The sequence below is a fragment of the Sapajus apella genome, unplaced genomic scaffold, assembly GCF_009761245.1.
Source record: "Sapajus apella isolate SASKATOON/1434 unplaced genomic scaffold, GSC_monkey_1.0 scaffold53, whole genome shotgun sequence".
In the NCBI taxonomy this organism is placed as follows: domain Eukaryota; kingdom Metazoa; phylum Chordata; class Mammalia; order Primates; family Cebidae; genus Sapajus; species Sapajus apella.
In genome coordinates, this window is record NW_022436993.1 from 6,976,407 (window position 1) to 6,999,184 (window position 22,778).

At 41.8% G+C, this 22,778-nt stretch overlaps 1 long non-coding RNA gene across 1 annotated transcript in view; it reads left to right on the plus strand.

The window, feature by feature from the left end:
* The first annotated feature begins 7,221 nt into the window (after positions 1-7,221).
* Positions 7,222-22,778, plus strand: part of LOC116527121 — a 19,976-nt gene continuing 4,419 nt past the window's right edge. The window contains exon 1 of the long non-coding RNA XR_004258398.1: positions 7,222-7,307. This is a non-coding gene — a long non-coding RNA (uncharacterized LOC116527121). The remainder of the gene's footprint in view (positions 7,308-22,778) is intronic.

Genomic DNA, 22,778 nt, shown 5'->3' on the forward strand with positions numbered 1-22,778 from the left:
CATCTAATCACTGTATAGACACATACAAATATAAAGCTAAATAGTCTTTTACTAACTTATAGATTAGAAATCTCTGTTCATCTAAATTGTAAAGGATTAAATCACATTTGGTACAGATAGATCTTGCAGGACAACTGAAAACGGACGATCTTATTTAATGCACATATGATAATCCTATTGATAGAATAACTATGAAACTATTCCTTAATATGGTTAATATTTTTCTATATTTATATAGAAATGTGTTTATATATATATATATGTTATATAGTTCATGTGCAGTTCACTTCCATGAACTCATTTAACGTAAGAGCTGATGTTTTAGGTATTGTTTCTTTACTAACACCGAGCATGGTGACTGGCAAATATCGGGCAGTCAAGTATCAGTAGAATTAATCAATTAGTACAAATTATTATTTTATTCCTGACTTCCAATATTTAATTTTTTTTTTTTTTTGAGACGGAATCTTGCTCTGTTGCCCTGGTGGAGTGCAGCAGCACGATCTCAGTTCACTGCAACCTCCGCCTCCCAGGTTCAAGAGATTCTCCTGCCTCAGCCTCCCGAGTAGCTAGGATTACAGGCATGCACCACCGTACCTGGCTAATTTTTGTGTTTTTAATAGAGACAGGGTTTCATCATGTTGTTCAGGCTGGTCTCAAATGCCTGACCTCATGATCCACCCACCTTGGCCTCCCAAAGTGCTGGGATTACAGGCGTGAGCCACTGTACCCGGCTCCAATATTTAATTTTTAAAAAATTGAGTGAAGCTGGGCATGGTGACAAGCACCTGTAATCCTTGCACTTTGGGTGGCCAAGCGGGGGGGGGGTGGATCACCAGGTCAGGAGTTCAAGATCAGCCTGGTCAACATGGTGAAACCCTGTCTCTACTAAATAAAAAAATAAAAATAAAAAAATTAGCTGGGCATGCTGATGGGTACCTGTAATCCCAGCTACTCAGGAGGCTGAGGCAGAGAACTGCCTGAACCTGGGAGGCTGAGGTTGCAGTGAGCCGAGATTATGCCACTGCACTCTAGCCTGGGCGACAGTGAGAGGTCATCTCAAAAAAAAAAAAAAAAAAAAAATTGAGTGAGATGCCAGGACACAGTATTGAATATGGTAGCCATATGGACAGCTTTAAGACAAAAACTTAAAAGAAAATGAAACCTCTATTAAATTACAAAAAGGATAATGGCCTTATAATATTTGTAAAAATAAATATCAAATGGCTACATATTCAAACAGGTAAGTCCTTTTCCAAGAAAATGAAAAAGTAAAAAGCCCTAATGAAACGTTAGGGCTTCAATTACATTGAAACAATGTAATTTGGCAGGAATATATAGAAATTTTCAGCAATCACTGCACATTGCTGTTGTTAAGACTCTGATTCTGAAAGTTGAAAACCACCAATATTTAAAAAACATTTTTACCAGCCAAAAGACAGCAAACAATACAAGATTTTTAATAGGACAATGGATTGCCTAATTCACATGTTAAATTGCTCTATGCAGGGAGATTTTACAATCCAGGATCCATAGCCATGCTGTAAGTAGGATTTCTACTTAGATTTAGCTTCTGGGTAGGAGGTAGGCATACACTTAGCTGCATGATATGTACTAGCTTCAAGTAATTCTTTTTTAGCTTCTTTGGCAAGCAGGTTAAATCAACTTAACACTGCAGCCTTATAAAGCCAACTTGCCAGTCATTCGCTTCTTGAACTAGGTTTATGCTAGTCAGTAACTCATTTCTGATCCTTGACAATGGCTTATTTAATTTTATTTTACCTATGGATAAAATTTCCTTTTAATTTTGCTAATGCTTCAATATTATTTCTGATTTGATTTAGCTCAGACTTTTAAGGAGCAATTTCAATGGACTTGGATTAAGAGCAGTAATAATTTAATAAATGGCAATGTTATATATTTTTAAATATATCTCTGCTATTTTGGGTAACGTGAGGCTGAAACTTACTGGGCTGCATTCCCAGAGAGTTAAGGCATTCTAAGCCACAGGATGAGATAGGAAGTCAGCATGAAATACAGGTCATAACAAAAAAAAAAAAAAAAAAAAAAAGAAATACAGGTCATAAAGACCTTGCTGGCCAGACGTGGTGGTCCACTCCTGTAATCCCAAAACTTTGGGAGGCCAAGGTGGGCACATCACTTGAGGTCAGGCGTTTGATACCAGCTGGGCCAACATGGTGAAATCCAGTCTCTACTAAAAATACAAAAATTATCCAAGCGTGGTGGCAGATGCCTGTAATCCTAGTTACTAGGGAGGTTGAGGTGGGGAATGGCTTGAACCCAAGAGGCTGAGGTTGCAGTGAACCAAGCTTGTGCCACTGGACTCCAGCCTGGGCAATAGAGTGAGACTCCATCTCAAAAAAAAAAAAAGAAAAAGAAAAAAAGAAAACCAAAGGCTGGGTGCAGTGGCTCACACCTGTAATCCTAGCACTTTGGGAGGCCAATGTGGGCAGATCACAGGGTCAAGAGATCGAGACCATCCTGGCCAACAGAGTGAAATCCTGTCTCCACTAAAATATAAAAGATTAGCTGGGTGCGGTGGCATGTGCCTGTAGTCCCTACTATTCTGGAGGCTGAGGCAGGGGAATCGCTTGAACTGGGAAGCAGATTTGGGATGAGCCAAGATTGCGCCACTGCACTCCAGCTTGGTGACAGAGCAAGACTCTGTCTCAAAAAAAAAAATTATTTTTTTTCTTTCTGATCATGTGACCTATTGACTCCCAATTTTTCCCCATTTGCCTTGGCTACTTGGGTGCTTAGAACAAAATGCTGTTGTTAGTTCCTAGAAACATATTTTCTTTTCCCTGGATCCTAATTTCTTTTATGTTTTAAAACTTTACTATAGATACCTCTGATATTCAAATATTTTAAGAATGTGGTGGGTTCCAGATAAAAATCTTTTCATGCTTTTTCTTTTTCTACATTAGATCAACAAGCATGTATTGAGCAAATGCTACGTTGTAAAAACCATAAAAGATGATGGGAAGAATGATTTACTTCCCCAATGCTTTGGTAGAAAGCTCCCTGGCACATTGACATAACAGGGAAGGGGATGGGAAGAACTTTATATTGTCTGTCAGATTAACGAAATGAGGACTTAAACTAAAAATTAAACTGATGTATAGAAAATACAGTTATATTTCTTAATTGCCCAAGCCTGTTGATCAAGATTTATCCTCACTATATATAGCCTCCAATAATGTTAGGGCTAGAAGAGTTGATAAAAGTCAGATTGCCCCATCCTATCGTTTTGTACTGATTCCCATTAAAATGTAAGCACTGCAAGGGCAAGAACCATTGTATTGTTCACTGGTATATCCAAAGTATTTAGAGCAATACTGGACATATAGTAGGTGCTCAGTAAATCACATCAGTTCCATCAAATTGAATCTGTTTTTGTCTAACATTTTAAATTCTTTATGTTGTTTCCTCAAACATCTTAAACATAGGTATTTTAAACTCTCTTTGGATCATTTTACTAAAGCCACTCCCTGGGTATCAATTATCACCTTTGTCCTACTTGCTGGCTTTTCCTCATGGTAGTTTATTTCCCTGTGTAGTTTCTAATTTTTTACTGTAAATTCATCCTCAGCAGGGGTTATTTTCTGTGAAAGTCTCTTGTACTCCTTGGAGTGTTCCTATGAAATGGTTTTCTTTTTCCCTTTGCCTGGGGACCTGTGGGTTCTATGGCCTAAGACCAGATTATATGTTAATTTTTCAGCCTTGAAGTCTCTGTGTAATGCAAACAGTGTGAAGTTCAAACTGACTTCCATGCAGGGCAAAGTCCTGGGTTTCAGATTTCTCTTCAGTGACTGTTTTTCTATTCATGGGAACAAGTTTCCTTACTGCTTCCTCAGATTGGTGGCCAGTGTTTCTAGGCTCTATGTCACAAGAGCCAGCCCTTTTTGAGTCCTGGCATAATATAGAGTCCTATACCCTCTTTCTCACTTAGGTGTTAATGTCATAAGCCCTCACTGTTAAGGCATATATTAACATCTGATTCCCCTGTCAGCCCTTTGACTTCAGTTCCCAGTTATGCTTCTAAATTATGCAACATTCCTAAAAGTTTCACTTCTTGACTTCCAGCTTATTTCTGTCTGAACATTTAAAAAATGACATTTTATACTGCTAAATGATATTTATTCCTGTGAGCTTGAAGTGGAAGGATTTCTTATATTGGCTTATTTGCCAAATTTACTTGGAGAGCAAATTAATTTAAATTAAATTAAATTAAGTAATTGATTAATTTTTTGAGACTGAATCTCACTTTTTTGCGCAGGTTGGAGTGCAGTGATATGAACATGGCTCACTACGGCCCCAACCTCCTGGGCTCAAGTGATCCCACCACCTCAGCCTCCCCAGTAGCTGGGACTACAGGCATGTGTCACCATGCCTAGCTAATTTGTATATTTTTTATACAGGCAGGATTTAGCCATGTTGTCCAGCCTGGTCTTCAACTCCCAGATTTAAGCAATCTGCCTGCCTCAGCCTCCCAAAGTGCTGAGATTACAGGTGTGAGCCACCGTGCCGGGCCAAAAAGCAAATTTATTAATGAGGAAACTAAGACCTAAAAAGATGAAATGCCTTGGAGGTGTGGACTACAGTGTTAGGAAGCTGAGAAATACATCTTGCTGTGAACTCTCAGATTCTGCTTTCTTCAAAAACTGGAATATCTAAATTTTTGTCTTGTCCTTGGATGGATGTGTATATATATATAAAACTTGGATATAATTTTTTTTTTTTTTTTGAGACAGAGTCTTGCTCTGTCACCCAGGCTGGAGAGCAGTGGCACGACTTTGGCTCCCTGCAACTTCCACCTCCCAGGTTCAAGCAATTCTCTGCCTCAGCCTCCTGAGTAGCTGGGATTACAGGCACTCGCCACCAAGCCTGGTTAATTTTTGTATTTTTAGTAGAGACAAGATTTCACCATCTTGGCCAGGCTGGTCTTGAACTTCTGACATCATGATTCAGCCACCTTGGACTGCCAAAGGGCTGGAATTATAGGTGTGAGCCACCGCACCCAGCTGGATATAATTTTATATCCAAAATATAATATATCATGCCATGAACTCTCAGATTCTGTTTTCTTCAAACATTGGAATATCTAAATGTTTGCCTTGTCCTTGGATGGATATATATATATATAAAACTCCCTTTTATTGGTTTTGTTTTCAGAATGTCATATGTCATAGTTACTATCTGATTTGAATTGAAGTGTGGGGGTGGTAGAAACACAGTGATGTCTTGGGAAGCTATTTTCTGATACTAATTGGGGCCCTGGATGAGTTAGAGGAGAATTTGGAATAAGCACCATGATAAGGAATTTGCGTGGTTGAAAAAGCCTCATAACATTAGAACCAACCTAATAGAAAGAAAGAATACACGCAGCCACATCCACCCATTCTGATCCAGAGATTTGAGAGGAAAGCCTAAAAGGTCACACCCGGGTTCTGGAGATGACCACTCTCCTGGTTAAGTGATACCAACAAGACAAAATTTAAGTTCTGTTGATATGGAGATGTGAAGTCCCAGCTGACTGGTGGAGGCAGGAAATTCCCGCCAACATGGCAGGTGAAGACTGACAGTACAAAGGCGCCTGCCCTGACAAACCTGGCTCAGGTTAGAACCATTGAAAACAAGATCAGGCCCCAAGACCTGGCTAGAGATCCTGGGCTTCACTGCAGATCTGGCTGGTCTTTAGTGGTGATCCCCTGCTCTGGTCTCTGGGTAAGTGGAATGTAATCCAAGAACAAGGTCAATCTCATTGTAAAAACAATCAGGGGAGCTCCCTATTGAATACTCTTCTCATGTGCTTTGGGAAGAATGGAGAAGAACCAACTCTTAGAATTGAGCTGGGCCTCATTTGAAGCATCTCTTTTTACCGGAACAAGCATGCAATTTGGAATCCATCAGGGCTTGGTCCTGACCCCAGGTTTTCCACCTGTGGTTCTGTATATTTGGGCTAATTGTTTCATCTTTTTGAACAGCAAGTATTTCATCTCAGGTGTTTCATCAGCAAGATGGAGATCATGCAGAGTTGTTTCTGTGAAAATTAAATTAAATTACCTGGCACCAATAGACTCAATAAATGGCACTTATTATTTGGATAAGTGTCTCATAAGAGGTGAGTGCCAGTACTGAACAGAGTTAAAAATGCCACGGCCTCAAGAGATTATTTTTGGCCCTCAATCTAAATTAGTTTTTCCTCTTCTATTCTCTAATAAAGCTCTTTTCATTTTTCTTTTTTTTTTTTGACATGGAGTCTTGCTTTGTCACCAGGCTGTAGTGGCAAAATCCAAGCTCACTGTAATCTCCCCGCTCCAGGTTCAAGTGATTCTCCTGCCTCAGCTTCCCGAGTAGCTGGGACTACAGGCACGCGCCACCACGTCCAGCTAATTTTTGTATTTTTAGTAGAGACGGGGTTTCACCATGTTGGCAGGATGGTCTCGATCTCTTGACCTCAAGTGATCTGCCTTCCTCGGCCTCCCAAAGTGTTGGGATTACCGGCGTGAGCCACCGCACCTAGCCAGCTCTTTTCTTTTATAACGTCCATCACTATTGGTACCTGTGCAGTTTTTATTTCCGTGACTGATTCACACAGCAGCTATAAACTCAGTGCTGAGTGAGGAAGGAAGGTTTCATGAGCCCTGGTGAGAACTCCATGTCTCTGACCAGGGCAGTCCCCACTTGGGTTTGCCAGTTGTTCTTTTGAGGGAGTAAGGGGCTCGGTGCTACCAGATTTTCCCATTTTTTTTCATATAACCCAGAACTCTGACTTTTTATGTGAGATGTTCTGGTTTTAAAATGTTGGGAAGTAATTCAAAAGATATTGCGTGGGCCAAACCAAAGTCATGTGTGGGCTGCAATAGACCTGAAAGCTGCCAATCGACGGTCTCTGGTTTATACCTGCCTTCACGACCAGGTAGTGTTGGGTTCACTATTGTTTGTTCAATGCCTGGTACAGTGGGGGCCTACATAGTAGGCACTGAATATTTTATTGAAAGAAAAAATAAAAGACTGAAATTGTCCCAGGATTCAATTCCTGGTCCTTGGCCCAGGAGAAAAAAAAAAAAAAAGAAAGAAAAGAAAAGAAAAAAGAACAGTATTGAAAATTGCTGAAATTAAAAATAGTCTAGACTGGGCATGGTGGCTCATTCCTATAATCCCAGCACTTTGAGAGGCCAAGGTGAGCAGATCACTTGAGGTCAGGAGTTGGAGACCAGCCTGGCCAACATGATGAAACCCTGTCTCTACTAAACATACAAAACTTTAGCCAGGTGGTGTTGGTTCACGCTTGTAAGACCAGCTACTCAGGAGGCTGAGGTACGAGAATCACTTGAACCTGGGAGGTAGATGTTGCAGTGAGCCGAGATTTGCGCCGCTGCACTCAAGCCTGGACGACAGAGGGAGACCCTGTCTCAAAAAAAAAAAAAAAAAAAAAAAAGTCTAGGTAGTTTGATTGAAACAGAGCCTTGTTCTGTCACCCAGGCTGGAGTGGAGTGATAGGATCACCACTCACTGCAGCTTCAATCTCTCAGGCTCAAGCAATCCTCCTACCTCAAACTCCTAAGAAGCTGGGGCTATAGGCATGTGCCACCACACCTGGCTAATTTTTTTAGTTTCTGTAGAGATGGGGTCTCACTGTCTTGCCCAGGGTGATACTGAGAAGTTCTAAGTTAATATAAACCAAGAAAGAAAAGCCATTCACTGCTTCTCTGTATCATTTTTATGGAAAAAATAGGACTATTATTTTTGTTGATTTTATTACCAAAGACTGAAAGAATGATAATGTTTACCACAGAAGCAAAATTTCCCAGTTGTTAAGTATTGTATTGAACAGACTGTTGGTTGCATATTGTCAAACCAGTTTTAGTTTGCTGCAAAGTAGAATTTAATCTCTGACCTCAAGTTTTATTGTGCAATGAGCTTGCCAAATACATTGAATTGCAGATTTCCATGGTAGTATGATTTGTGTACTGGCTTGAACTCTGAAAGTCATTGCAGCTGTCATTTGGTGAAAAATAGGGAAAAAGAGGCTTTGGGGAGCTTAGGTTTCTAGAGCTGATGGAAGGGAGAAAACCTCAAATGTTAGATTATTTAGAGACTGTCTAAATTGAAGTGGCTATCTTTGACATATTTGTAAGTGTAAGGATTCCTAGAGATTGGCCTTCAGGGAAACAAAACGTGCATCAGTAACTAAAGTGGTCTGCCGATAAGATTACTGAATCGCAAAAATGAAGACCAACAAATGTTCCTAATAGACACTTAGTATTCACCCTGTACAACGTTTGGTACTTTGGCTCCAAAAAGTAAGTATTGAAAGTAATGGTGGAGGAGGCCATCTCTGTACTCCAGGAATTTACAGTCTGGTTTGGGAGCCAATAATTGGGAAAAAGTAAAAGACTCTATGATTAAGAGCTAAGCCATGTGTTAGAGACTGTAAGCGTTAACAGGAAATCAGAGGGTAAAAAAATCACAGCAGGCTTCACAGATCAGTTAAGAACTCAGAGCTTCAAACAGGTATTGTTACGATTTGGAGAGGGAAAGAATATACATTGCTATCTTGGTCCCTTCTGCTTCTGGGGCTTTTTGGGTTTTTTTCTTTTTTTTTTTTTTCCAACTTACCCCAAGCCTCCGCGTCCACACGACTTGGCAGTGGCAGGGAAAGAGCTCTTGGGCTTTTTTAAAAAATAGGAAAAAGGAAAAGTTGTTTCTTTTTCTACTGTCAATTTACATATTGTATTAGTTAGTTCTTGCATAGCTACAAAGAAACACCTGAGACTGGGTAATTTATAAAGAAAAGAGGATTAATTGGCTCACAAACCTGCAGGCTGTACAGGAAGCAGAGCAGCATCTACTTGGCTTGGGGAGGGCTCAGGAAACTTACAATCATGGTGGAAGTTGAAGGAGAAGTGGGCACATCTCGTGGCCGGAACAGGAGGAAGAGAGAGGGGGAGGTGCTGCACCCTTTTAAACAATCAGATCTCAGGAGAACTCACTTACAATCACAGGAATAGCACCCAGGGGGTGGAGCTAACCCATTAATGAGAGCTGTGCCTCTATGATCCAGTGATCTCCCACCAAGGCCCACCTCCAATACTGGGGATTACAATTCCACATGAAATTTGGGAAAGGACACAGATTTAAACCATATAACATATAGAAAAATACAGGTATATTTTTACAGAGATGGAGTCTTGCTGTGTTTCCCAGGCTGGTCTTGAACTCTTGGCCTCCAACAATTCTCTTAGCTTCCCAAAGTACTGGGATTACAGGTGTAAGCCACCACACCTGGCCTGTATATACAGGGGATTTACTGTGAAGGGGCTAAATATATATGTAAAAACCTATGTAAAAAATAATATGTATATATATACATTTTTGAAACAGAGTCTCACTTTGTCACTCAAGCTGGAGTGCAATGGTGTGATCTCAGCTCACTGCAATCTCCACCATCTAAGTTCAAGCCTCCCAAGTAGCTGGGATTACAGATGAGTACCACCATCTGTAAAATTAGCCCAGCTAATTTTTGTATTTTTAGTAGACATGGAATTTTGCAATGTTGGCAAGGCTGGTCTGGAACTCCTGACCTTGTGTGATCTGCCTGCTTCAGCCTCCCTGATCTGCCTGCTTCAGCCTCCCAAAGTGCTAAGATTCTAGGTGTGAGCCACCATGCCCAGCAGATTTTTTTTTTTTTTTTTTTTTTTTTGGATACAGGGCCTTGCTCTGTCACTGCAGCCTTGAACTTCTGGGCTCAAGGGATTCTCTTCTAGCCTCAATGTCCCAAGTAGCTGGAGCTACAGATGTCTGCAATCATGCCAAGCTAATTTTTAAACTTTTGGTAGACAGGGTCCCACTATGTTGCCCAGGCTGGCCTTGAACACCTGGCCTCAAGTGATCCTCCCACCTCAGCCTCCCAAAGTGTTGGGATTACAGGCATGAGCCACCATGCCTCACCGGGAAATGTTATTAAAAAAAAGAAATTAACAGTAATTATTCTGAGTAGGATTTTAGATAATTTAGGTTTTTCTTTGTAATTTCTCATTTTGTGACATTGATCATTTATTTGCATAATTAACAAAAAAATGTTAAATATCCTTCTGTTTCAAAAACCAGCAAGGGCATCTTATTGCTTACACCAGTAATTAGAAAGATTAAAAACCCTGGTTGCAATGAGAACACACGGACACAGGGAGGGGAACAACACACACTGGAGCCCATGGGGTGGGAGGTCGGTGAAGGGAGAACATCAGGCAAAATAGCTAATGCATGCTGGGCTTAATACCTAGGTGATGGGCTGATAGGTGTAGCAAACCACCATGGCATAGGTTTACTTATGCAACAAACCTGCACATCCTGCACATGTACCCAGGAACTTATAAAACAAAAACAAAAACATGAGAAACCCTGGTTGCATATTTAATCATCTGGATTACTAGAACAAGACCAAACAAAATATACCATTATGTGCTCAGGTCCTACTTCAGATCAATTAAATGAGAATCTCTGAGGGCTAGGGCCCTGGTTTTGGCTCTTTTGAAAAGCTTTCAGGTAGTTATTTTATTTTGAGACAGTGTCTCAATCTGTTGCCCAGGCTGGAGCACAGTGGCATGATCTTGGTTCACTGCAACCTCAATCTCCTAGGCTCAATCAATCCTCCCGCCTTAGCCTCCTGAGTAACCAGGACTACAGGTGCATGCCACCATGCCTGGCTAATTTTAAAATTTTATTTATTTATTTTTGTAGAGACAGGGTTTCACCATGCTGTCTAGGCTGGTCTTGAACTCCCAAACTGAAGTGATCTGCCTGCCTTGGGGCTTCCAAAGTGCTGAGATTAAAGGCGTGAGCCACCATGCCTGGCCTAAATTTTATTTTTAAAAATTTTTGTAGAGATGGGGTTTTTCTTTCTTTCTTTCTTTCTTTTTTTTTCTTTTTTTTTAAAAAAAAAAAAAAGATGGGGTTTCACCGTGATGGCCAGGCTGGTCTTGAACTCCTGACCTCAGGTGATTCACCCACCTTGGCCTCCCAAAGTGCTGGGATTACAGGCGTGAGCTACCACACCCGGCCAGAAATGGGGTTTTGTCACGTTGCCCAGGCTGGTCTTGAACTGCTGGGTTCAAGCTATCTGCCGGCCTCAGACTCCCAAAGTGTTGGGATTACAGATGTGAGCCACTGCACCCAGCCTAACTTTCAGATCATTTTAATGTGTATCCTGGAAATATATTAAAACTGAAAAATCTCACATTCCCTTCAGATATGCTGCAACAGAAACTGTAGGACTGGGACTTAGCAAACTTTTTTTTTTTTTTTTTTTTTTTTTTGAGGTTTCAATATTTTATTCAAGTTTCTTTTAAGCGATGTTAATTACAGCATTTGAAGGGGAAGATCTAATTCCACACAAAATGGAAGACTCTAAAATGTACCCATTAAACTGCTAAAAAAACAAATTGAGTGGTGAGAATACAACAGAAGTCCAATTTAGATTCTGAGTGTTGTCACCATGTGATCACAATCACACAGACTCTTCTGAGCTTATAGCTGGAGCTCCTGGAAGCTATTTCATACTCTGGTGCAAGGGCAAAAAAATACAACACAAGAAGGAATAAGTCCTGAATTATTGGCTTCATCACATCCACCCTCTCCACCCTAAAATGGCACAAAAGAAACAGTGACCACACCCTGCAGACCTTTTGGTGCAAAAGAGGTGAACTGGGGTGGGAACAGGTCATGAAGATCTGTCTTAAAAAGTCCCATTCAGGTGAGTTTGTATACACCATCAAGCAGCGAGCCTCTCATCAACTGGGGTTGGGAAACCAAGGTCCGATTCTCAGGAAATCACAATTTCATTCATTTACTCAATATGAATCTACAAAGTGCCTACATATTATCAGCTTCCACTTGCAGCCATTTCTAGATAAAAAAGAAACCTGGCATCTCAAAGGGGCCCCCAAGTTCCCCCCAAGTCTACCACTGAAAGGACCTTTTTCGGAAATGGGTTTCTTCTGTACCTCTGAAAGGGTAACATCTTAAAGCTGAATCATCTTTAACCTGGAGGTCTAACATATTTAGCAATACTTGCATCCCAGACATACAACATTAAAAGATACACTAAATTCTGAAGGTAGCTATGCTGCAAAATAGTTTAAAATTCAACAATTGTACAGTATTCCTGACGCCTGCTTCTCGGCTAAAGTGAACAACTCCAGACTGATAGGTTTAGGATACACTCAGACTCTAAAGCCAGGTATCAAACTGACACTGTCAGCTCTTCTGGATGGCAAGAACGTCAATGCTGGTGGCCACAAGCTTGGTCTAGGACTGGAATTTCAAGCAAACTGTTTTAACAAGTCTTTTGCTGACTAGGCATGGTAGCTCAGGCATATAATCCCAGCACTTTAGGAGGCCAAGGTGGGTAAATCACTTGAGTACAGGAGTTCAAAACAGACTGGGAACATAGTGAGATCTCTATCTCTACCAACCTCTGCCTCCTGGGTTCAAGTGATCCTCCCACCTCAGCCTCCTGAATAGCTGAGACCACAAGCACCTGCCACCATGCCTGGCTAATTTTTGTATTTTTTTTTTTTTTAAAGACGGGGTTTCACCATGTTGGTCAGGCTGGTCTTGAACTCCCAACCTCAGGTGATCCGCCCGCCTTGGCCTCCAAAGTGCTTGGATTACAGGTGTGAGCCACCACGCCCAGGCTAATTTTTGTACTTTTGTATATATTTTTTTTGTTTGTAGAGACAAGGTCTCACTATGTATGTTGCCCAGGCTGGTCTCCAACTCTGAGCTCTAGCAATCTGCTCGCCTCAGATTCCGAAAGTGCTGGGATTACAGGCGTGGGTCGCCTGGCTCGGCCAAAATGAACTTTTCTGCTCTCCTGAAGTTTTCTGCTTACTGTACTTGTGTGGGTCTGTAGTTAACAAAGCTTTTCCTACATGGGAAAGCAGCAAATCTTCTTTTGAGAAAAAGCAGTAACGTCAGTGATTTTTTTTTTTTTTTTTTGAGACAGAGTTTCGCTCTTGTTACCCAGGCTGGAGTGCAATGGTGCGATCTCGGCTCACCACAACCTCCGCCTCCTGGGTTCAAGCAATTCTCCTGCCTCAGCCTCCCGAGTAGCTGAGACTACAGGCGTGCGCCACCATCCCCAGCTAATTCTTGTATTTTTAGTAGAAACAGGGTTTCACCATGTTGACCAGAATGGTCTCGACCTCTTGACCTCATGATCCACCCGCCTTGGCCTCCCAAAGTGCTGGGATTACAGGCGTGAGCCACTGCACCCGGCCAGTGATTTTTGACTATACATGAACCAGGGGCAGACATGGCTTACAAATGACTCAGGTGTGTGCTCTATGCTTGTGTTTTCAACTAGGTGACTTTTGCCTGAGCAGGGAGGTGAGAGCCAATCTTGCTGTTATGAGATAAAAGATGTTCTCCCAGATGGTTAATGTCATAGGTTTCAGTAGCCAGCATTTGAATTGTGAATATTGCATTGTAAAAAGAGAAGAATGAAAATAAAAACAAGGAAAGAAGAAGATGGAGGAAGATTATAGGTTCTGTCTGTACAGTTTCTGGTAAAAGAAAGCAGTGGAATCTAGCTCCGGACAGAGGTATGTGCAGGGAATAGCTGCAGGTAGTAATTGAAATTCATATAGACTTTGTCTCAACGGTGACCACCACCCATATTATCCCCATCATTTCCCAAGCCAGACATGCCATTATGTGTGATATGATCACTCTCTCCACAGGGGCTACTAGTTAGAGAGAGGTCTAAGATGGTTACAGGAATCCCTGGTGAAAACAAAGGACAAAAAGAACACTTTGATGCAGAGAAAGGGAAATTAGAGTTGGTTTGCCACAGGACTTCTGGATGCAAAGCATGGCAAAGTATGGGGTGTTTTGTGAGGCTTGTCTGGGAAGATTTTCCCTCATAGCTTCTCTAGGTCAGGATCTACTTGATACAGAATAGAGAACATTTCGTGAGAATATGTGTCAGTGACTGTGTTCACCATGATAATGTAGGCATCTTTCTTTTCAGAGACAAAGGTGTACCCTTTACAGCTACTAATGTAATAAAAATTAATAAAAATGATCATTTACTGAGTGATTACTATGAGCTGACATACAATTTAAGGAAAATGTTAATTCCCAAAGAAATAGATATTGCCCAGACCAAAATGACAGATACTCATTATATTATCATCCCTATTTCACAGGAAGAAAAATCTCAGGCCCAGAGGGGTTAAGTAACTTGCTCAAGGTCACACAGCTGGAATGTGAAGAAGTCTGATCTGTCCAACATCTAATCCCAGGGTTTTTTTGTTTTTGTTTTATTTTGATACGGAGTCTTGCTCTATCACCGAGACTGGAGTGCAGTGGCCCAATGTCGGCTCACTACAACCTCCGCCTCCCGGGTTCAAGAGATTCTTGTGCCTTAGCCTCCCATGTAGCTGGGATTACAGGCATGTGTGCCACCACACCCAGCTAATTTTTGTATTTTTAGTAGAGACAGGGTTTCACCATGTTGGCCAGGCTGGTCTTGAACTCCTGACCTCAAGTGATCCACTGCTTTGGACTTCCAAAGTGCTGGGATTATAGGCGTGAGCCACCGCTCCCAGCCTAATCCCAGGGTCTTGACACTTAATACTGTGAACTAGGAATAGACATTTCCAGGAGGAATATTCTGGGGATTGTGTCCTTTGAACACACTTGTGCAGGATATCATAATTGTAATACACTTAAATATAAACATAAAAAAGCACTGAACCTTTGTTCACACTGGCCTATCAGTGTTCCTGGTTTCCCAGGTACTGAATCCTTCCTCTTCCTGAATATGAGGGGCAACTAAGGCCCCTTCCCCTTCAGATTTAACTCCGATCTTAGCCAGTGAATTTAAGGAGTTCTGGCACAACAAACTGGGACTAACGTAGGGTGGAAGAGGGAAAGTGTCCCCTTCACCCTCTGAAGGTTTGCTGAAAATGAACCAACAAAAGGCAGATTAATAGGAGAAAAAGACATACGAAATTTATTTAATGTGCATAAGCATGGAAGAATGGTAGGAGAATGATTACCCAACGGCCCAATGAACTCCAGATGTTTGTATACCCTTCTTCATAGGGGAAAGGGAGATAAAGTTTATAGGAGTGAATTATTTTTAGAAGAAAAGAATGAGTCCAAAGAACAGTGGCTCTGAACAAAGTTCTTCTGAGCTCTGGGGGAGATGGCAAGCTCGCTGTGAACCAAAGTGGTCTTATGCAGACAAAGCCTCCCAGGGAGTGTCTCAGAGCCACCTGCAGAAGAACAGGTGGAAAGTCTGTCTGGGCATGGTGGCTCCTCCTAGTCTCTTCTTTTCCCTCTTTAATCTTTTCTGGTTATTTGATAAGACTGCTAGGGAGAGGAGTCTTAAGATAATTGCATTTATTTTTCCTTTATGTTTTGTAGAGATGGGGTCTCACTCTGTTGCCCAGGCTGTTCTTGAACGCCTGGGTTCAAGTGATTCTCCCACCTTGGCCTCCCAAAGTGCTGAGATTATAGGTGTGAGCCACCATGCCAGGCCCAGTCACATTTTTTTTTTTTTTTTTGGAAAGCAGGTAAATGGCTCCTCTTAGGGTCATTTTCTTTTTAGATAAGGGAATTCCAAAGAGATTCCTTCCCGGTGATTTGGGAAAGAGTGAAGATCAAAGAGATGAAGGATAAGAAAAGGTCAGAGAGAAACCTTGATTCTGAGGTTTATTTTTGAGATCTTTAAATTTTCTGTCAATCAAAGCACTGGGCACGCCAAAGCACCATCTTTGGGGGTATTGTTTCTACGATGCAGAAACAATAGAAACATCGTAGAAACAACACCAGTCACACTCAGCCTCTGTCTCTATTCTGACCACTGAAATCCAGCGGAGTTTTGGTGACTTGGTCTTGTTTTTCTTCTAGCTCTGGTACAGGGATTCTGTGCATCTCATGTCCAGGTTTCTACCTTCATGACCTGCTTAGATTCTAGGCCTTTAGGGACTAGGACTCTCACTTGCCCTCTCCAGTTACTTCCTAGAGCCTAGAATTCCACACTGAGCCCCTGAGCTGTGGTCAGGCTTGGGATTTCTGCTGCCTGGCCTATGCCCTCTGCCTTCTAGTGCCTCTGATGGTGCCTGGTTCTAGATTCCTGGTCTTCAAATTTGGCCTGTCCATTGGGTTTCTGCATTGTGAAACTACAATATGCAGTTGGCCCTCCTTATCCATGAGTTCCTCATTGGTGGATTGAACTGTAAACCAAAGAGAAAGTTCTATCTATCTTGTCTGATAGTAGGTCACAAAATCTGCATTCCAGAAAGGTCCTGCCCTATACCCGGGAGCAAGAAATGCCACACAGAGAGGCCACGAAGAATCTAAACAGACAGGCTTTGCTGCTGGGTTCCCTCTGTAAACCAAAAATAAAATTCTAAGCCTCCCAACCATTATGAATGGACCCCTCCTCTTGGCCAGGGGCATTTGGAAGTTAACCTGAAAAACTAGTTCAGGCCATGGTAGAAAGGTGGGGTTGGACACGACTCATTATACCTTCCTCTCTTTTGGAATTCAGGCACAACTGACCAGCATTAACAATAAAATGCTCTTCTCTCTTTAATCTTTTCTGGCTATTTGATAAGATTGCTAGGGAGAGGAGTCTTAAGATAATTGCATTTACCCCAAAATGTATTTATTTGATATATTTTGAAAAGGCCCCATGAGCTGTCTCTTGTGGGAAAATCTACATTCTGTAGAGAATCCCTTTCCCTTTCCAAGTCCTGTCCTGATCCAGGAGACACTTAACTAAGAGACTGGCTTCTTTTAGGGTTGGGTAAGAGACATTTACCATCTATTCTCTGAGGCCTGCTATCTGGAGGCTTCATCTACATAATATGCCCTTATCTTGAGTACCAACATTTCTTTCTGCTGATTTTAACTCTTGAGGCAGAGCTTAACTCTTTCAACTAGTTGACAACAGGAAATCTGTGAATCCACCTATGACCTGTGGATCCACAGTGCTGCCTTTAATCTCAGCACTTTGAGAGTCTGAGGCAGGAGGATCTCTTGAGGCTGGGAGGTTGAGACTATCCTGGGCAATATAGTAAGACCTTATCTACCAAAATAGAAAATTTGGGCCAGGCGTGGTGGCTCATGCCTGTAATCCCAGCACTTTGGGAAGCTGAGGCAGGTGGATTACCTGAGGTCAGGAGTTCGAGACTAGACTGACCAACATGGTGAAACGCTGTCTCTACTAAAAATACATATATTAGCTAGGTGTGATGATGGACATCTGCAATCCCAGCTACTTGGGAGGCTGAGGTAGGAGAATCCCTTGAGCCTGCGAGGCAGAGGTTGCAGTGAGCTGACATCAATGCCATTGCACTCCAGCCTGGATGACAGAGCAAGACCCTGTCTCCAGAAAAAAAAAGGAAATTTGGCTGAGCATGGTGGTGCCCACCTGTGGTCCCAGCTACTTGGGAAGCTGAGGTGGGAGGATTGCTTGAGCTCAGGAGGTTGAGGCTGCAGTGAGCCATGACTGTACCAGCCTGCTGGATGACAGGGAAAGATCCTATCTCCAAAAAAAAAAAAAAAAAAAAAAAAAAAAAAAAAAAAAAAAAAAAAAAGAAAAGGCAGGGCTTGGTGGCTCATGCATGTCATTTCAGCACTTTGAGAGGCCAAGGTGGGATGATGCCTTGAATCTAAGAAACTAACCTGGTGTGGTAAGACTCTATCTCTTAAAAAAAAAAAAAAAAAAAAAGGCTGGCACGGTGGCTCATGCCTGTAATCCCAGAACTTTGAGAGGCCGAGGCAGGTGGATCACCTGAGGCCAGGAGTTCGAGACCAGCTGACCAACATGGTGAAACCCTGTCTTTAAAAAAAAAAAGTAGTAGTAGTAAAAATGCTTTTAATAGAATATGGGCATGTGTATATAATGATACAAATATATTATCTCAGGCTTTATCAACAGGGTAAAGTTTCTATAAGTTGCCCTTACTAAGATTGGACATAATATAAGCTTCAGAACAGAAGTAATGTGAAGTTGGATACCCAGAAGCATAAGAGACTGAATGCTATGTCTCTGTAGTCTTAGTTTCGAGGGAGGATTGCACAGGAGTTTGAGTCCAGCCTGGGCAACACAGAGAGAGCACGTCTCAAAAAAAAGAGAGAGAGAGAGTTGTGTTGGGATCCTGGAGCCTGGTATCATTCTATGGAGGGAAAGGATTATAACTAGATTTCATGGGTTAATTCAGTCAAAGCCATAGAAGTAGAAAATCAAAGACAGAATGGGCTGGGCACTGTGGGGCTCCATCAATTCCTGTTGCAGAGAGGACCTCTTTTGAAAGTCCCAAATTGCATATACAGTCCCAAATTTCATACAGAATACGTGAGGAAAGTTTTGTTTTCCTTGTTCTGTTATGCTTGGTGGTCCCTAGAGCCTGGGCTTTTCATATCAGAGGGGAGGTCTGACTGCCACATGCTGCCATCCAACCTTTCTGCTCTTCAGAGACTGTGCTTGACTTCCCCACCAGAACATGCTCACAGTGACAATGGTAGCTCTTCTCCCTTGGAGCTGAGGGTTTCTTACTCTGAAGATGGCTGATATGTCTCAAATGGCCCTTAGGAAATGGGGGAACAGAGTCATCACACAAACATACTTTCCCAGACACTGATGAATTCCTCAAATATTCTCAGTTTCGCTATGCACACTGAAATTTCTTTCCTTCTATGTAAAGTGAAAAATGGACAGAGGGTTAGGTTCAAGTGATTCTCCTCTGTGCAAGATATTCTTGTACACTGCACACTGAAATTTTGCACACTAAAATTTATTTCCTTCTATGAAAAGTGAAGAAAAATGGACTGAGGGTAAGGCTCAAGTGATTCTCCTCTATGCAAGGTGCAACATAATTTATCTTCCTTTTTTTTTTTTTTTTTTTGGGTACTGTTCAGGCCTTTGTGGATTAAGTCAGGTTACTTGGCTATATTCTGATTAGCTAAGATTTTTAGATAAGGGATGACCTCCAGATAAATCCTTTGCTGTGTAGGAAGACTCTATTTTAAAACCAGAATTTTCTGTAGTCTTGTCACTCGATGATGGAGATGAATGAGATTTCACTCCTAGCATAACTGGGTAGAAAATGGCTTTATTAGATAAACCTTGGCATACCCTTGTTTTAGAGTAGGAATAAAGGTATAAATCATCAAATAAAAATTATATGAATTTTAATCTTATTTACTATTATACTTGTAAATTTGCCACTAAAATATTAGTCAGGGAATGACATAAATGCAGCTAGTAGTAAAACAAAAAGGTTGTTTTGTTCTTTTATTACTGAGGTGCTAATAATAGATTAGAAAGAACATTTTTAAAATATAGATAAACCATTTTAAAAAGAAAATAATAATCACTCAATCTCACCTCCAGAGACAGTCATTGTTAATATTTTAAAATATGTCCTTCTATTTTTTTTTTTTTTTTTTGAGACAGGGTCTTGCTCTGTCACCCAGGCTGGAGTGCAGTGGTGTAATCATGGCTCACTGCAGCCTCAACTTCTAGGGTTCAAGTGATCCTCCCACCTCAGCCTCCTGAGTAGCTGGGACTATAGATGTGCACCACCACATACAGCTGTTTCTTTTTTCTTTTTTTTGGTGGAGACAAGATCTCACTTTGTTGCCCAGGCTAGTTTCAAACTCCTGGACTCAACTGATCCTCCTGCCTCGCTTCCCAAAGTGCTAGGATTATAGGCGTGAGCCACCACACGCAGCCTGCCTTTCTAGATTTTGATGTACATATACTGACGTTGAGGGGTGCCCTCAAAAGATGGAACACGTACTATTTTCCCTCTTCCAGCATGTATTTTACTCCACTTATTAGGTTCAAAGTCACCAAAAGCCTGCGAGGTGGCGCGTGCCTGTAGTCCCAGCTACTCCAGAGGCTGAGGTGGGAGGATCGCTTGAGCTGGGAGTTCTGGGCTGTAGTGCACTATGCCGATTGGGTGTCTGCACTAGGTTTGGCATTAATATGGTGACCTTCTGGGAGCGGGGGACCACCAGGTTGCCTAAAAAGGGGTGAACCGGCCCAGGTCAGAAACGGAGCAGGTCAAAACTCCCGTGCTAATCAGTAGTAGGCTCGCACCTGTGAATAGCCACTGCACTCCAGCCTGAGCAACATACAGAGGCTTCGTCTCTTAAAAAAAAAAAAAAGAAAAAAGTCACGAAGAAAGGAAAAAAACAGTGTCTACTTCATTTTAGACAATTACATAACTTTTGTGGGAGTAGACTGGTCATGCCTTGGGGAAGAGGGTAAAATAGTTGTCTGGGTTCTGCCATTCTCCAGTGGAGCCTGCACACTGAGCAAACACTTGTTAATTCATTTAAACCAGGAAAACATTAAAAAAAAAAAAAAAAAAAAAGAAAAGAAAAAAAAAAAAAGAAACCAGCCGGGAGCGGTGGCTCACACCTGTAATCCCAACACTTTGGAATGCCGAGGTGGGTGGATCACTTCAAGTCAAGGGTTCGAAACCAGCGTGGCCAACATGGAGAAACTCCATCTCTACTAAAAATACAAAAATTAGCCAGGCGTGCTAGTGCACACCTGTAATCCCAGCTACTTGGGAGGCTGAGGCATGAAAATTGCTTGAACCCAGGAGGCGGAGGTTGTAGTGAGCCAAGATCGTGCCACTGGGGCGGCTGAGCAAGACTCTGTCAAAAAAACAAAAAATTCCAAAAACCTACACCTGTTGGTAGCCGTCAAGTCAACAAAACAGCTTGTCGGTTGGCTAGTATTTTTTTTTCCAACTGTAAACCACGTGGGTATTGGTTAGTGTTCTGAAAGTGGTGAGTACTATGCATAAAGGATTACGCCTTCTCAGCCTGAGGCACGTGTTCTTCAAGGCAGACACGTATTGGAATCCAAAGAAATGAAGAAAGTGAGTAAGCTGCTTTAATAAACAGATGGCTTTCATTAAATGTAACCATTAATCTTGTCCTGATCATTTACTGGAATGTGGTAGATTGCAATGTTTCTTTAATCTGTTAACGAACTACCACCACAAAATATGTCACCAAAGTAAAATAATTGTTGATGTGTTAATGAAAACCATCAGATAGACCAGAAACTTCCCCCACCATGGAATTAGGCAAATGAAGAACTTATTTGAGAAGGAAGAAGGAATTGTTGTAACCCCTCTGGAGAAGTTTTTAGGACCACAGAATGAAAGTATAAAGCTTGTTAACGACCTGAAGAATTACAGGAGGTTTTTTTTTTTTTTTTTTTTTTGAGACAGAGTCTTGCTCTGTCGCCAAGCACCAGGCTGGAGTGCAGTGGCGAAATCTCAGCTCACTGCAACCCCGGCCTCCCGGGTTCAAGCAATTCTCCTGCCTCAGCCTTCCTGAGTAGTTGGGACTACAGGTGTGCGCCACCATGCCCAGCTAATTTTTGTATTTTAGTAGAGATGGGGTTTTATCATGATGGCCAGGATGGTCTTGATCTCTTGACCTCATGATCCGCCCACCTCAGCCTCCCAAAGCGCTGGGATTACAGGCATGAGCCACCATGCCCAGCAAAAAAAATTTTTTTCTTTTCTTTGTTTTTTTGTTTTTTTTTTTTTTGAGGTGGAGACTTGCTCTGTTGCCCAGGCTGGAGTGCAGTGTCGAGATCTCACTCACTGCAACCTCCACCTCCTAGATTCAAGGGATTCTCCTGCTTTAGCCTCCCAAGTAGCTGGGATTACAGGCATCTGCCACCATGCCCAGCTAATTTTTATATTTTTAGTGGAGATGGGGTTTCACCATGTTGGCCAGGCTGGTGTCGAACTCCTGACCTCGTGATCCACCCACCGCTGCCTCCCAAAGTGCTGGGATCACAGGCATGAGCCACCGCACCGGGCCTGAGTCTTTCTAATTAAGCATTTTATAATGAATATCTGAGTTCTAGAAAAGCAATTTTAAAGGGATAATTCTTCATTTGACAAACGATTCACAATAGAATTTTTAAGGGATTAATCATCTAGTAAATTTACTTTTTATTATTTTTATTATTTTATTTAATACTTTTTTTTTTTTTTTGAGACGGAGTTTCACTCATGTTACCCAGGCTGGAGTGCAATGGCGCGATCTTGGCTCACCGCAACCTCCGCCTCCTGGGTTCAGGCAATTCTCCTGCCTCAGCCTCCTGAGTACCTGGGATTACAGGCACGCACCACCATGCCCAGCTAATTTTTTGTAGTTTTTAGTAGAGACGGGGTTTCACCATGTTGACCAGGATGGTCTCGATCTCTTGACCTCGTGATCCACCCGCCTCGGCCTCCCAAAGTGCTGGGATTACAGGCTTGAGCCACCGCGCCCAGCCTATTTATGTAATACTTTTATTTATAATTTTTACGGGGACATAGTAGGCATATAATCATCTAGTAAATTTAACATAGCATTTAGATTTTAAAATTCTGTCTGTAACATAATATGCACATGTCTTCGTACAAAGTAAAATGAACTGATATAATATGTGAAAGTTTTAAATGGGCTAGGCATGATAGTTCACACTGGTGAATCCCAGCACTTTGGAGGCCAAGGTGGGAGGATCCCTTGAGCCCAGGAGTTCAAGACCATCCTGGGCAACATATCGAGACCCCATTTCTACAAAAACAAAACAAAATAAAGCAAACACACACGCACACGCACACACACACACACACAGGTTTAAATGGAGGAAACAGTTTGGATTGGTAGGCATTTGAAGCCCCTGAGTTTTACCTGTTGGGTTT